Source organism: Melozone crissalis, unplaced genomic scaffold (genome assembly GCF_028551555.1).
Source record: "Melozone crissalis strain CALT ecotype California unplaced genomic scaffold, PUWL_Pcris_2 ptg000002l_1, whole genome shotgun sequence".
NCBI lineage: Eukaryota > Metazoa > Chordata > Aves > Passeriformes > Passerellidae > Melozone > Melozone crissalis.
Window position 1 is genome coordinate 7,162,465 of NW_026535780.1, and position 14,677 is coordinate 7,177,141.

The following is a 14,677-nucleotide window of genomic DNA, read 5'->3' on the forward strand; positions in this document are numbered from 1 at the left end:
GAGGAGCAGATGCTTCAGGGAATTATCATGTGAATTCACAGCATGCACAATGTCATAAAAAATGCTGTTTACTGTGTTTATGTCATTTTTGTGAAAATAAAACATGCAGCAAATGGGCTAGGACAGCACTATTCAAATATTTCAGAAATGCAAAGCTTCCCCAGTGGTAGTTGTTAGAAGTCTGATCTTTCTGTAATGTAAATACTCTCTGGGAGGATAGGTGATATAAAATATGGCCCCAAGTCTCAGTTTGCACTGAGAGTCCAATCTAGGATTAATTACTGTGCACCTGTACATTGAATTTCAGTGACAGACAGAGAAATGTTTAACCTCCAGTGTAAGGCAAGCTGCAAGTTACCTGCACTAGATGTTATCTAGTAAATAAACCTAGCCTGCAGCAGGCTTTCTCACAGGTTTTCTGGCAGCCATCCTATTTTCATCTCTCCTAAGAGCTCCACACAAAGAAATTGAAAAGTCAAATGAGGAGAAGCAGAAATCCTCTTTCCCCACCCTCTTTGCAGGTTTGCCTCCCATCCAGGCTCCTGGAAGTCCCCTCTCTAGTTTCAGGTTGTTAATTGCTGCCCTGGGATGTGCAGGATGTCTCTGCTTCAGCCCGTGCATCTGAAGAACGAGTCAGAGCTCTTCAGTTTTTGGTCTTGAAGTTGTTTATTAATTCTTATCTATAAAATTTTATTTCTGCCCAGCTGAGATCTGCTCAGCACAGCAGCCACAGGCACTCTGACCGCCCCCGAGGTGGTGTTGTCTTTTTATACTACTAACTACATATATCATATTTACAATTACTTTCCAATACCTATCACCTGTGTTAGACAGTGCACTTCTACTCTAAACCAATCCCAAAGTGCCAACATCGCTGCAGAAAATGGAGAACAAGAAGAAGAAGAAGAAAGGCTGGACACGCCCAAGTTTCTCCATCTTGTCCCCATAACCCCCATACCAAAAATCCTAAAATCTACATTTTCACCATGCGACAATTTTATTATTATACCATTTAAACTTCTGTGACTTTCAGGTCCTCATACAAAGATGGTCATTTGCTCCAGGGTCAAAATCAAATCCCCAGGTGTTTTGGGCTGCATGCCAGGGTCTCTGAGCCCCCTGGCAGGGTCCTCAGCAGCTCTGGGCACCCAGAGGGATGCACTGAGCTCCAACAGTCCCCCAGGGCTCAGCCCTGCTCTGCACCAGCAGGAGGATCCCCCCACTGCCTCTGCCATGGAGCCTCTGCTGTGCCCAGCTGGGACAGAACAATTCACTCCTGTGGACACCCTGCAGTGCACTGAAAGTGATTCCGGGATACAAAATCCCATGGGTTTTTTCATCCCTGACAAAACTCCAGCAAACTTCAAGAGCATTCAGCTCCCTGCAGTGAGGCAAGAATGCAATACCTTACCCAGATTTTTGTGAAATATGTAGCACAAAGGTAAATCCCTAGAAGACATTTCAGAACTTCCTTTCAGGTGTTTAATTTTCTATCAGACCTTACAGGATTTATTTGCCAAGAGCAAGTCTTTTCAATTCAGTATAATGCTCTCTTCAGGCTCCAGCTCCTTGGCCTCCTACCCAGGGAACTCTGTCTCACCATTTTTCCCATTGAAAGTAGGTTGTGCCTCACCTGCTGAGGGCTGGGCTGTTCCCTGCAGGATCCCAAGTGCATTCCTGAAATAGTTGTTGGGTGGAAACTTATCCTGGGGTCCATCCTGCTTGAATATGAAAAGGATTCCAGTGTTATCTGGAAGATTTTCTGCAAGGTGCTGTGTTCTGTGCTCTCCTCTCTTACCTTATCTGGGATTTCCTGCTCTTTAGAGCAGCCAGGAGGATGCTGGTGGTGCTGTATAACCACAGCAATGCCTCTCTCCTCTGGGTTCTCCCCATGGATCCCACTGCAATGGCATGTGTCCACCGGCACACACTTCTGTTCCAGCCACAAGTCCACACAGGGCTTTTTAAGTCCAGTTCCATCCTCATGAAGACATGACATTAAATACCAATTATTGATAATAAATAATAGATTTGTATTTTTAATGTATTTATTTATTATTAATTATTCTTTTATTTTTGTGTATAGGACAAATACTATTTCTGGGTGTTGGTGGGACAGGTGTGTGTGTGTGTGTGGGTGTGTGTGGGTGTGTGTGTGTGAGTGTGCATGTGTGGGAATTCTGCATATACCCTGCACCTGCAGCACACCTCAGGAACTGTGTGGTTGTGGTTACAGACTGCTGGTAATCTGATAAATCTTCATCTTTCGTGGGAAGATGAAGATGCAAATAAACTCACAATGTATCCTAGGAAAGGGTGATTAAAGAATTCATCATTTGAGACAGAAGTGCCAAGGGAAAAAACCCCACCTAGTCAACACCTCAAGTGGAAAAATCTGTCCCTTTTCCAGTGAAAAAATCAGAATTCCAAGTTATAAATGGCCTTTACTTTCATAATTTAGAGTTGCTTGGTGGAGCTGGGGTTGCTTTGTGCAACACCTGGGCAGGAAGAAGTCTTCAGCTGGTATGTTTGCTTCCCACATTGTTTTTATTTATTTTTCTTTTTAAGCTCTAAATTACACCCGAAAAATCAAGTGGCAGAGGTGTTCTTTAAAACACAAAGCATCCTGTGCCTTTGTGGGAAACAAGTGGCAAACAAGGCAGAGAAGAGCAGCTCTCTGTGACTCAGTGCTGATCCATCCATCTGCCAGCAGTGCAAGTGATAAATCCTCATTTGCAGCAGTACAAAACCTGAAAGATGGCTGTGGCTGCAGCTTTGCTGCTCCAGATTTGGGGATGTTTTTAAGAGGCAATCAAACAATCCCTCTAGTTAGTAAAACTTGTGACTTGCCTTCTCCCACTCACAGACCCCAGAGCCAGCAGAGGCTATAATGATGTCCATTGTTTTGGTTACAAGTAAAGTGGGGGAAGTAATACTTCCCTTTAACCAAGGCAGTCTGAGGCAGCACTTTAAAGAATGCTGAATCCTGTTACAGGACATTTCAGCTTCTGAGAAATGCAGAGCAAGGTCTCCACAAATGCCTATCTGCTCCCAACAGGCCTCTCAGTAAAGGTCACTGGGCAGACTGAGCAGCTGTCTGAGGTTTCAAAACACTGCTGTCCTTCAGGAAAGGTTACCTTTGGCCAGGCCCTGACAGGTAGGACAGGACAGTGCAGCCTTTGGAGGCAGCTCTGCCCCAGCTCAGGGTAATTGCAGCTGAGCAATTTGCTTGGGTGAGTGATGCAGGTTTGCAGCTACAGGCTGGGATTTGTTTGTGTGGAACGGGGACAGTGACTGATGTGAACCCGGCTTCTGCTCACACTGGAGTCCATCTGACCTTGTTTCCTCTCTCATCCCTTCCCAGCTTGGGTGCCAGGTCCAAGCTGCTGCAGCAGCAGCTGAGCTGTGACAGTTCTATGGGGAAAGGTTTATTTTTTGCCATTTTGTTCATTCCTCTCTGGGTTGCAGTTGCACAGCCCTGAGTGTTTCACTGTTGAAGGACATGCTCCCTGCAGTAAGCTGGGTGGTTTCTAGTATGGCCACTACTAAAACATAAAAAGAGAGATAAAGACATGTTTCAAAAAGTGACAAAGGCACAGAAAGGCAGATGCACACAAATAGCTGGGCAGTTAACACATATTTCTGGATAAGTGTTATCTGCAGTCAGAATTTCATGTTTACATTTTGAACTCTCATAAATGTCTCCTGAGCAGAAAGCAAAGTACAATAAAGCAGTACTTCATTTCAGCATGGTATTGACCAAGCTTTAGCACAGTCCCAGACAAATCCCACTGAGTGTGCCAAGAGCTGCCTTAGCACAGTCATCTATTCCAAATGATAACAAGAATTTAATCAGTAACTGATATTCAGGGGGTTTTCAGCAGACATAAATCAACTCTGATCTTTGCTGAAGCATGTGACTGCTCTGAATAAACACATGCAGAAAGTGAGTCCAAGTGTGCTAGTAAACAGTGCCTCCAGAACAGTAGCAGGGCAGTGGTTTATCTCCTGCTTGGTATCAAGGTGGCAGCTCTCATTTTGGAGGTGTGCAAGGTGAAGCCAGCAGACACTGATCCCAGAAGGAGTAGGCTTAAGTCTGAAGTTTGCACTGTGTTCTTCATGGGTTCTTCAGTGATCTCAGGATCTCAGTGATCTCCCATTCCTTTGGCACAGTCCCTTTGAGCTGTGGCTACAAACACACATCTTGTGAAAGAAAAGGTTTCCTCCCTTAGGTACATGAGGGTACATTTAGGGTCCATCACACCTGCTGATTCCATCTCTGATGAAGGCTTGTTTTCCTTGTATTGTTTCTACAGCTGATGACTCTTTCCATGATGCTATTTCAAGCTGTGGTCACTGTAAACACTGTAAACATTCAATCCCTCAATTTTCATCATCATACAGTGAAAAGGGCACCAGGCTGGGGTCAGAGAGGCACGGGGAGCTGCTGGAAGAGCCCTCTCTTCACAGTGAGAGTTTCTGAGCTCTAGCAGTATGAAGATAACTGACACCAAATAAAAAAGTGTTAGTTTTACAAAAACTAAAACTAAAAAGAACATTAAATATGTGACATTTTCTCCCCCCGCACCAAAGTAAATGCATGTCCATAATGCTAAAATAATTTCTGCATTTCTTTACCTTACATTAAAAAACTAGGCAAGGTGTTATGTAAAGCACTTGTTGCATAAACTCCACTGATTCACCATCTTGGTGAACATCACATTCCCAAGTACCAGCTTCCAACACCAGAAAGCCTGGTAAATTGAATAATTTACAGCTGTACCTTGCTACAGCATTCAAAACATCTCTTGCATAACTGAATCTTTTGATGGCACCTTTACCTTGGAAAAGAAAACAGATGCATCCATATAATCTGTTGAGAAGGTTTAACATGTTGCTACTGGCTTTACCAGGCAAATTTGGAGAAATGGAGAATGTGTTCTGTGACATTGATGGGGAAGAAGATACTGCTCAGAGGTGATCCTATTCCTACCAGAGGTGATCAAAGAGCAGTCAGAGAAGGAGTGCAGATCTGTGCTTGCTTTTCAATCCCACCACCCTGCCCAAAATAATCTGTCTCCTGCACTTTCTTTGAAGTTTGGAGCTGTAGATATTCTTCTGTTCCAGCTTCTCCAGACCTTTTCATTTATTTTTTCTCATAAAGCAGAAGCAGGAGAACACATAAGCACCTTTCTCATGTGCTGCATACTTTCCAGCTATGCAGATGGTGCATCTCTCACAGGACTGCCCTATCCTGAACCACAGACCCATATGGATGGAAGAGGGTCAGCTCTCAGGTTGCTGGGAGAAAATATCTGCATGATCAAGGCTGGTTTCCAAACCTTTATCTCACAGCTAATACTTTTGGCCTTGAAAGGTCACTGGGAATGGCTCTGACATGGCCTTGAGGGCTGAGGCAGGAACTTCCCACCTGCTCTCCTGTAGGAGTGCAGCCACTTCTCACTGTTATCTTGAATGAGCATTGCCCAGCCCTTAGCACTGCACATTATCTGGCAATATTGGGCAAATCTTGCTCAATTCAAGCACTCAGTTTGAGATTCTGAGAGTGGGAGCCCCCCATCAGCACCGAGGTCATTATTGAAGCTATTTAAACACTCCCCACTCCCCTCCCTCCTCCTCCTCCTCCCTCTGCCCACTTCTCCACACTCCAAACCAAACACTTTCACCTTCTGTGCTAAATTAAGATAATATGCAGAAAATCTAGGACATTATCCTCAGGATTAAGTAGCATCAGCAGAGCACATTCACACGTTGCTGCTGTGCTCATGTCAGGGGCACATTTATGCTCAGCAGGCACTGAATGTTCCCAGCTATTCCCTGTGCAGGGAAGGTAGGCAGCATACCAAAGCCATGCATTTAGAGGCTGTGGAACAGTTTAACTACAGATATATTAAGGAATTTGCCTCAGGAATGTAAACAGATCCAGAAGGTTTTGTGTGCCAAGGCAATTAATTTTAAGAGTTCCTTTGCATGCACACACATGAGTATGCACACGTAGCTGCTACACCCTTCTGCCTGTACCATGCATAAATATGCAACAAAAGCAACTTTTCTGAGGCACTAATAATAGTAAATGTTCCTGCCACAGAGATAAAAACCTCATACTTCTTTGGGGTAAAGTTGGAGGTCATTCACTGGTCACACAAGGAGTTGTCCATTCATGATGCAACATTAAAGGATGACTTGGGCTTAGTTGCAGTGCATAGAGAGTGTACATAAAATACATCTTTGAGAAGGTGAATGTGGTTAAATAAATTTACTGGAACAAAGAACAGCTTGCCCTCAGAAAAGAAAAATCAAATTTAATCTTGTCAGGCATTTATTGGAGCCTTGGGTCACCTTAATCCTTCAGTGCAAATTGTTTACTCCCTGTGTTTTTATGCAGTTCTCAGATACTCAAATGAAATGTTTTTACATGCCCTGGTCAGTCAATTCTAGGCTTAATCACTGCCATACTCTCCTTTTAGGCATGAACTGCTTCACTCAAAACACTGCACCTAAAATTTTTCATGACCCTTTGGCACAAAGGTACCAAGCCATTAATCAGGACTTCAGCTTGGATGTTCAATAATGCTCAGTCACCACCCAATTAATCAATGTCCTGATCAGCTCCTGCACATGGCTCCCCTGTCCTTGCAATCATGGACCTGCTCCTCACATTGACTCAGTTTTGAAACTCTGTTCGCCTCTAACTCAGTTCCTGAGGGTCCTGCTCTGTTTTTTGTGCCGCTAGAATCATCATCCTGGAAAGATCAGGCCCCTCTCAAAACCGAAGTGTGGGCGCTTCTTTTTAAAAGTGAGCTTATCCCTCTCCACATCTCTCTGAAAGGAGGTTGTAGTGAGATGGGGGTCAGGTTCTTCTCACAGGTAACAAGTGACATTTTCTGACACAAATGATTCTATCCTTTTATGATCCTCAACACAAATTTTCTTCAGTCTAAGTGTTTAGGATATAAGAGCCCTTCAAACATTATTAGGTCAAGGAATTAAAATTTCAGAATATTTTCTATGAGGCTTCTCTGTTGAACAAAGGGTCAAAATATTTGCAGTTCATGTGCACCTTTCATTTTAATATGACCATTTGGATTCTCACTATATATGAATTTTCCTGAGATTTTTGCTTGCTTGTTTATTTATTTGGAGGTTTTTTTGGCCTGTGGACTTGGGAATTCAGTGTTTAGTATACTTTAAATGAAACTAAATAAATATTAAAACAAAATGCACTTAAGCAATTAATTCTATTGTCAAAAAAACCTAATAACAATTGTTTGGAGATTGTTCCCAAAACATTACACATCACAAATTACCAAACTGCTATTCTTCCTTGTTCAAATTTGTTCACCTCATTAAAAGTCTTAAGAAAATTCTTCTTTATAACTTCAGATAAGATATAGAATTTAGTCTAATATAGACTAAATAATAAGGCCTAATAATAGGTCTTAGTCTGATTTTATCCAAATAGAAGTTTAATTTCTTTTCTCTTTTTTTAACTTTTGTTGAGTTTACAGATACAGTTGGGTGATTTTTTAATACAGGCAGCATCTAATAAAACCCTCATCTGAAGCATCCATACAAATACCATAGAATGGGAGTGGGAGGAGAAGGGAATTCTGTGCTCCCTGCAAAAGGGAGAGACATAAAAATACTTCTGAAGGACTCTGAACAGCCTAATTGCACTCACCATGGCCATGGTAGGAGGTTTCCCTGACAGATCCTTCCAGGAGAGCTGCACCAGGCTTTGTCGGCCCTTCCCACAGGGCTCTGTGTGACACTGTCCCCACAGGGCTCTGTCAGCCCTTCCCACAGGGCTCTGTGTGACACTGTCCCCACAGGGCTCTGTGTGACACTGCCCCCACAGGGCTCAGGAGCACACCATGGGTTGGTGGCAGCTGATGCTGCACCTCCAGCACCTCCACAGCACCCAGATGGATCCACACCATCCCCTGCTCAGCACACAGAGCTCACCACTGATTGCTGAGTGCAGGGAACTGCAGCTACACCTGAAACAAGCTGGGGCTTTTTGAGAGTGAGGTTAGGCTTTATGGGGGACAAAAAAAATCCACACACCTCCTTGATGCATGACAAGCAGCCCAGCTGCTGGCAGCCTCACTGAAATCCCTCAGATTGTTTTTTCTGGCAGTAGCAATAGAGGCACAAACAAATATTGGTGTAATCACTGGGGCTTTCCTTTATTTTTTTTTATTTTAGTAAAGAGAGGCTTCATTGCTTTGTGAGATACTTGGAACTTACGACTAAATGAATCCCGATTTTTAATTAGTTCTGGGGTCATGCCCAGCAGTCCCAGCCACTGCCCTGAGATCTGGCAGTCCCAGTAGTGACAAAAAAGCTGAAGGATGGAACATTTGGCTGGCACAGTGCAGATCTTCCCCAGGACATGCAGAGTGGGATGTGATGGCTCCACTCAGTTCTCACCCTGTGGAACACTTGGCCTTTTTAAGCAAGGGCAAGGAAAGGCTTTCTACAAACCTCTAATAAGCTCTTATAAGCTAGATGTGAGGTCTCTGGTCTCATAAAAGGGGCTCAGATTATCTCTTCTAGTTTCAAGGATGGGATTGTTTAATTTTGTCCACCTAAACTTGTGATAGGTAATGCAAAGTGAGCTTGTACTCTCCCTCTGTAACCAGTGGAGAAAATAAGCACATGGGAGGACAATCCTTAGACATTTCCTCTGAGGATGGGAGGGATGATCTTGCATAGGTGCTTCTGCATTGCCTACAAATCATTGCTGTGCCTTTTAGTAGAGAAGAATTCCACTTTCAAATCACACTAGGACAAAAAAAGAGAGACAATGTGCAGCTACTCTGGCTTTTCCCAACTCTGCATTAAAACTCAGCTATCTCAGCAGTAAATGGGGAAAACATCTGACTCTCTGTCAATTGTCAGCATCACAACTCGCCCACGGCCTAAGCCTTTGTGTGAAATGTTGCTGTGTCTATTTATAATTTATTTTCATGGAATAGACTTACCTGACCAGAGGGCTGTCACATCATTTCACTCTTGACACTGTTTTAAAGAGAGGGTTTATAGTAACCCACAGTAAAAGCCTGTCTTCAGCACTGTGCACTCACAATTTGGGGTGGCTACTGGTATTTTTCAAAGATTAAAGGTGCTTTCCATGTATTGCTGATAAGCATGAGGGGAAGAACAGCCCAACAGCCAAGAGAAGCATCAAAATAATTTCGTTGCATCTGAAGTCATGAAGTTCTGGCGCTTTGAGCTTTTCATGGACATAAACTTTAAATGCTGTCCCCTTTAAACTTCTGCTCAGAAGCAGCTCTGTGCCATTTGAAATCCAGACTTACACTGTGAGCAGCTCCTTGCTTTTCTCAGTGATGCACAGGAGACACTCAGAAATCAGTTTCATTGAGAACCTGCCTGACCAGTGTCCTTGGTGTCTTCACAGATCATCCTCTTTCTTCACTGTTTTCCTAAAACAATAAATAAATAAAAAAAACCAAACCAAACCAAACAAACAAACAAACAAACAAACAAAAAAAAACCCAAATAAAACCCCCAATAAACAACCGAAGGCCACCGTTAAAAAAAAAAAAGGCAGCATGAATCATCACCTTGAAGTTTCTTTCTCCTGTTGCTTGCTTTGACTGGATGCCAGCCTGAAATTAATCATTTCCAAGCTGCCTTTGCTCTTTAATCAGAAGCCCACTGATTACTGTGATCTAGTGTTTGTCCCTGTTTTTTTCAGAGAGGATTTTAATTAGTAGTCTACAGTATATTCCCTTGTACAAGTGCTCCAATTATGTTTAATTATTACCATTGTACATACAATAATTAATTAATGCTAAACCAGAGAGAGCTGGGCATTGTGATTCATTGGTTTGGTAATCTTTGGTCTGTTCTTTGGCTGCTTTGTCTTCTATAGCCTGAGGAGCAAATCCCTTGGGAATCTGGTTCAGTGTGTCAGGACTCAGATTCTCTCCCAGGGTTACCAACATGGAGTTTAATGTCCAAGATCTCCATTTCCCAGCACCCCAAGTCTGTTGTGAAGGTCTTCAGTGGTTGCTGAAGCCAAATGAGCTCATCTGGGGTAGAAGGTGACGTGGTGTGATGGGGCTGAGCTCCTGAGCAGCTGGGGGAGAGAGGAGCTTGGCCAGACAATGTCATCAGTCCACCAAGGAGAAAATCAGGGACAAAACAGGCAGTGCAAGCACCCATCCTGCTGAGAAGAAAAGCTTTGCCTTTCCAGGGCACAGCAAACACAGCAAACACCCTCAGATACAGGCCAGTGACACAGCCCCATCTCAGCTCTGACCAAGGCCAGTTCTGTCCCTGCAAGTTCTTCTCCTGGACTTAAAATGAACGTGACACTTGACAAGAGGCAAAGCAGTGGACTTTGATTATCCATGCCTGCCTGAGAAGCCTCCACATCCAAAGACACAGTTTTTGCACAAAAGGTGAATTTCTTTCTGTCAGCAAACCGATCAGTGTGCGGAAACTCATGACGTAAAAGATGAAGTTTTTCAACTGCATGTCCAAAATTTTTTTGTTATCCTGTTTTGAGAAATGGTGTATCAGAGGATAATTTTGTAGTTTGATAGTGGAAAAAGTTTCCAAAGCCCTCAGAGTTCAATTTCTCCCTGAAATCTGATATGGTGCAACACCACCTCACCATGAACACTCAGCATGTAACGGGAAGGTAGAACAAAATAATGGGCTTTAGACACTTCCCAAAGAAAAATATCATGTGCAATCAGGTTTCTTTTTTTTTCTTTTATTAAACAGAAAATTTAAACCACATTTTGCCAGCAAAAATAATTTCAAACCTGAAGGGAGGACTGAGATAAAAATAAGCATCTCAGATTCCCTGTGGCCTGGCTAAAACAATATTCTGTCCTTAATCTTCATTGTAGACAGTGTGAGGAGCAAAATCAAAAAAAATTGAATTACGTATTGATGGTTCATGCAGCAAATAGAGTTGAGTGAGCACTTCCAAGCCTTTTCTTCTGTACAGGTTTTGGTCTTGTGGCCAGTGCTGGGCTGCTGTGGTATTTCCCCATAGATCTTGTGAAGGCTGACCTAGAATAGAGACTAGATGGATTTTAAGAATAAAGTAGGGATTTATTAGGAGGACTCAATGGATGCACTTTGGGCAGCACAAGAGCCCAGCCAGGGCTACACCCAAGATGAACCAAAATGGTCACAAAATGCACGACTAGTCACGGTGCCTCACACTTTTATAAGTTCTGGTCCATTGGCATGTTGGAGTTAATTGTCCAATTACAGCTGTAGGTTATGAAGTCCCATCCTTCTTGTTTTTTTCTCTTCAGTCCATGTTGTTTATGGTGGGTCTGAAATTTGGATTGGCTGTCCTTGGTCCCAAGCTAGAGAAGGAATAATTTTGTCTGCCTGTGAAGAGAGCTTACCATCTCTTAATGTGAAGCCCAGAACTACACACTAAAGCAGTACAGAACCTGAAAAATATAAAAGCTAAAACCTGAGGCATCACCCCCATTTATGTTCTCATGACTGAGCTAAGTTCAAATATTTATATCTTTAAAAAATATAAAAGTAAAGAGCTCATCATGTCCTGCTCACACATCATTTAGTGGCTGCTTGTGTCTTGCAATTTCTGCTTCTGGAACAAAGAGAAATTGCCTGGAGTTGGCTACTGCTTGGGGCTATTCTTTTTTTATTTTAATGGAGACACAAATATATGATCCTCCAAACAGAGTCCAATTCCTTGTTGAGGCACTCCCTCACCCTGCAGCCTCTGTGCAGGAGGAAGGTCACATCTGAGAGCCCTGAGCATCACCTCAGCCTGGGGGTGGTCCTGGATCCACAGCCCACAGCAAAATGCCACTGGAAACTGCCAGCACCAATTTACAGACAGTTCAATATGTTACCTGAGCGTCAAACCCCTGACTGCTGGCCAGTGAAGGGTGCAAGCCCAGGATCAAACATCTAAGCTGGGACCAGACCAGTCAAGGCCTTCATCCAAGCACATCAGGAAACATCACCACACTCCCAGTTTAGGGCAGATCTGAAATACAAACATTTACTGGCATCACTGCATTGATCCAGGGTGGGAAAGAATCATAATGTGAACTAAAGTAGCAACATCACAAAACTCTCCACAGAGAGGCGGGATGCACACAGAAAAGGAGCCTGTTTATACATATTTTTACAGCTGATGCAATCTGAGAGGAAATTTGATCAAATGTTTTTGTCAACATGAGCTGAGTCATCACTGGCTAAATTAACTGAGTCCATGTATATTGCCAAGTCCTCCTGCCTTAGAATTACCAAGGATCTCAAAAGCATGAGCCTTAGAGTTGCAGCTGTATGTCTTCATGGTCATAAATGGCTTTTTAGGTTGCAAGTGGTTATTATTTGATGCAATTGTGTTGAAAGAAAATATTACTGTACTCCCCCAGCTCAGTGACTGGAACTATATCCATCAGACAATAAACCTGCCATTGATATTTACATTCTTCCCCATGGTCTGAAAACCTCTTTGCCTTGTCTGAAACCTGAGGGGAACATTTGTACCCTTTGTATAATTATTAGCCCTGCATAGACAACATGTTTTATACTCATTTATGTCCCCTTTAGACACTGAAGGTTGAGAGAAGGTGCATAATTGTCTGATAACTGCACAGACTCCACCTGCCAGCAGCAGCCAGCCCTGTCCTCTCATCTCTGCTTTAGAGATTGATGGGATCCATCACCTCCACTGCATCCATCAGGTAAGTCCATGCAGCTGGACAAGCCTGAGCAGCTCTGTTAATTGTGTCATGTTTCTCTTTATGCATTTCTTCACTCAAATGGGTTTTGTTAGCTCAGGCCTTGATACCCTGCATTCAGCAGCACTGCTGTAATCGTCTGTGAAAGAGCTTAAGTGGACTGCCAGGTCCAATCTTCAGATATCCTCAGGCTGATCATAAATGCACTCTTGTAGGACAGATACAACATAATCCTGACAAGCAGATCTGGGCCCCAAATTTATCTGTATTTTCTATTGTATTTCATTCAATTATGCCATGAAAATTGCTCTCCAGAATCCCTGAATTGAAAATGAAGCATTTAGCTATTTAAGAAGAAAAAAAAACACTGAAAATTTTTAATCAAACACATGTGAAGAAGGAGGGGGGAAATGGAAGGTTTTATGGAACCTTTCAACTGGAAAAATGCAGTTAGCTTTACTAATAATAATAACTGGACACACATGTGATCCCTTTTCAGGAACTAACACTGAGAAAACAATGGAATAAGACAGCAGGAGCACACCCAGAGCTCCCCTCCCTCAGTGGGCAGATTTCTGTGTGGTGGCAGGTTTGAGATGCCCCAACAGGGCTGGCCAGCACTCACAGCACCACCTGACTCCTCCTAGCCCACAAGTAATCAAAGCATTGCCACCCTTGGTGACAATTTGGCAAGAAGAGCTTGGTGTAGAATGAGAGAGGCTGAATTGTCCTGTTTGCTCAGAACCTGCTCAGCAGCCTCCTGCCAGCCCTGCTCGAGCTGTTGTTCATCGTGGGAGGGGAGTTTGCCCCTCTGCTCTGCTCTGCTCTGCTCAGGCCCCACCTGCAGGGCTGCTTCCATCACTGGCATCCCAGCATAAGGAAGAGCTCTGACTTGTTGGAGCCAACCCAGAGGAGGGAATCAGGATGATTATGGGATGGAGCACCTCTCCTGTATAGAAAGGCTGGGAGAATTTGGATTATTCAGCCTGGAAAAAGAGAAGGCATTGGGGTGACCTGGCTGTGCCCTTGCAGTACCTGAAGGGAGCCTTTAGAAAGGTGGATATGGAATTATTACAATGGCCTGGAGTGACAGAAAAAGGGGAAATTACTTCAATCTGGAAAGGAGTATGTTTAGATTAGATATTAGGAAGAAATTCTTTACTGTGGGGGTGGTGAGGCACTGGTACAAGTTACCCAGAGAAGCTATGGATGCCCCATCCCTGGAAGTGCTCATGGCCAGGCTGGATGAGACTCTGAGCATCCCTGCCCATGGCAGCAGGGTTGAAACTGGATAATCTTCAAACCAAACCATTCTGTGGTTCTGAGTTGGAACATGGAATATTGCAAGGGAGAAGACTATAACCCTGGCCCAGGATGTGAAGTTTGATCATTTTGGTAGAGGATGGGAAAGATATGAGGACCACCAACATACAAATGTATTTATGGCACAAAGCATCTGCTGACTGAACTCCATGTGCACAGTCTTACTTTTACAATGTGTATTTTGTAGGGACAGGCATTTTCTAACAGAACACCACTGCCTTCTGGACTGGGAGTTACTGCGGTTCTTGAGGAGCCTTTGGCAGGATCTTTTCTCCTCTTGTGGAGAAATTGTGGTAAAAATATGCATTAGTAAGGGAGGCCTAGAGGCATGTTGCCTGCAAATGGAAGCATTTTTTCCAGACTTAGCAGAATCTGCTTTTCTGCTGTGTACATGCAGTTATATACACTCAGGAAATGTGATCATAATATACATTCAAGATAAGAAACAAAGCCAGTGATATCCAAATGATTAGCTGTGACTGGTTAATAAGTGTCTACAGTGGCAAACATCAAAGTCCAATGGAAAGGACTGGTATATTTGAGAAACATTGAAGCTATCGTTAAGTACAGGCTGAGAACAATAAGGTGCTGAAAACAACTGTCACAATTTC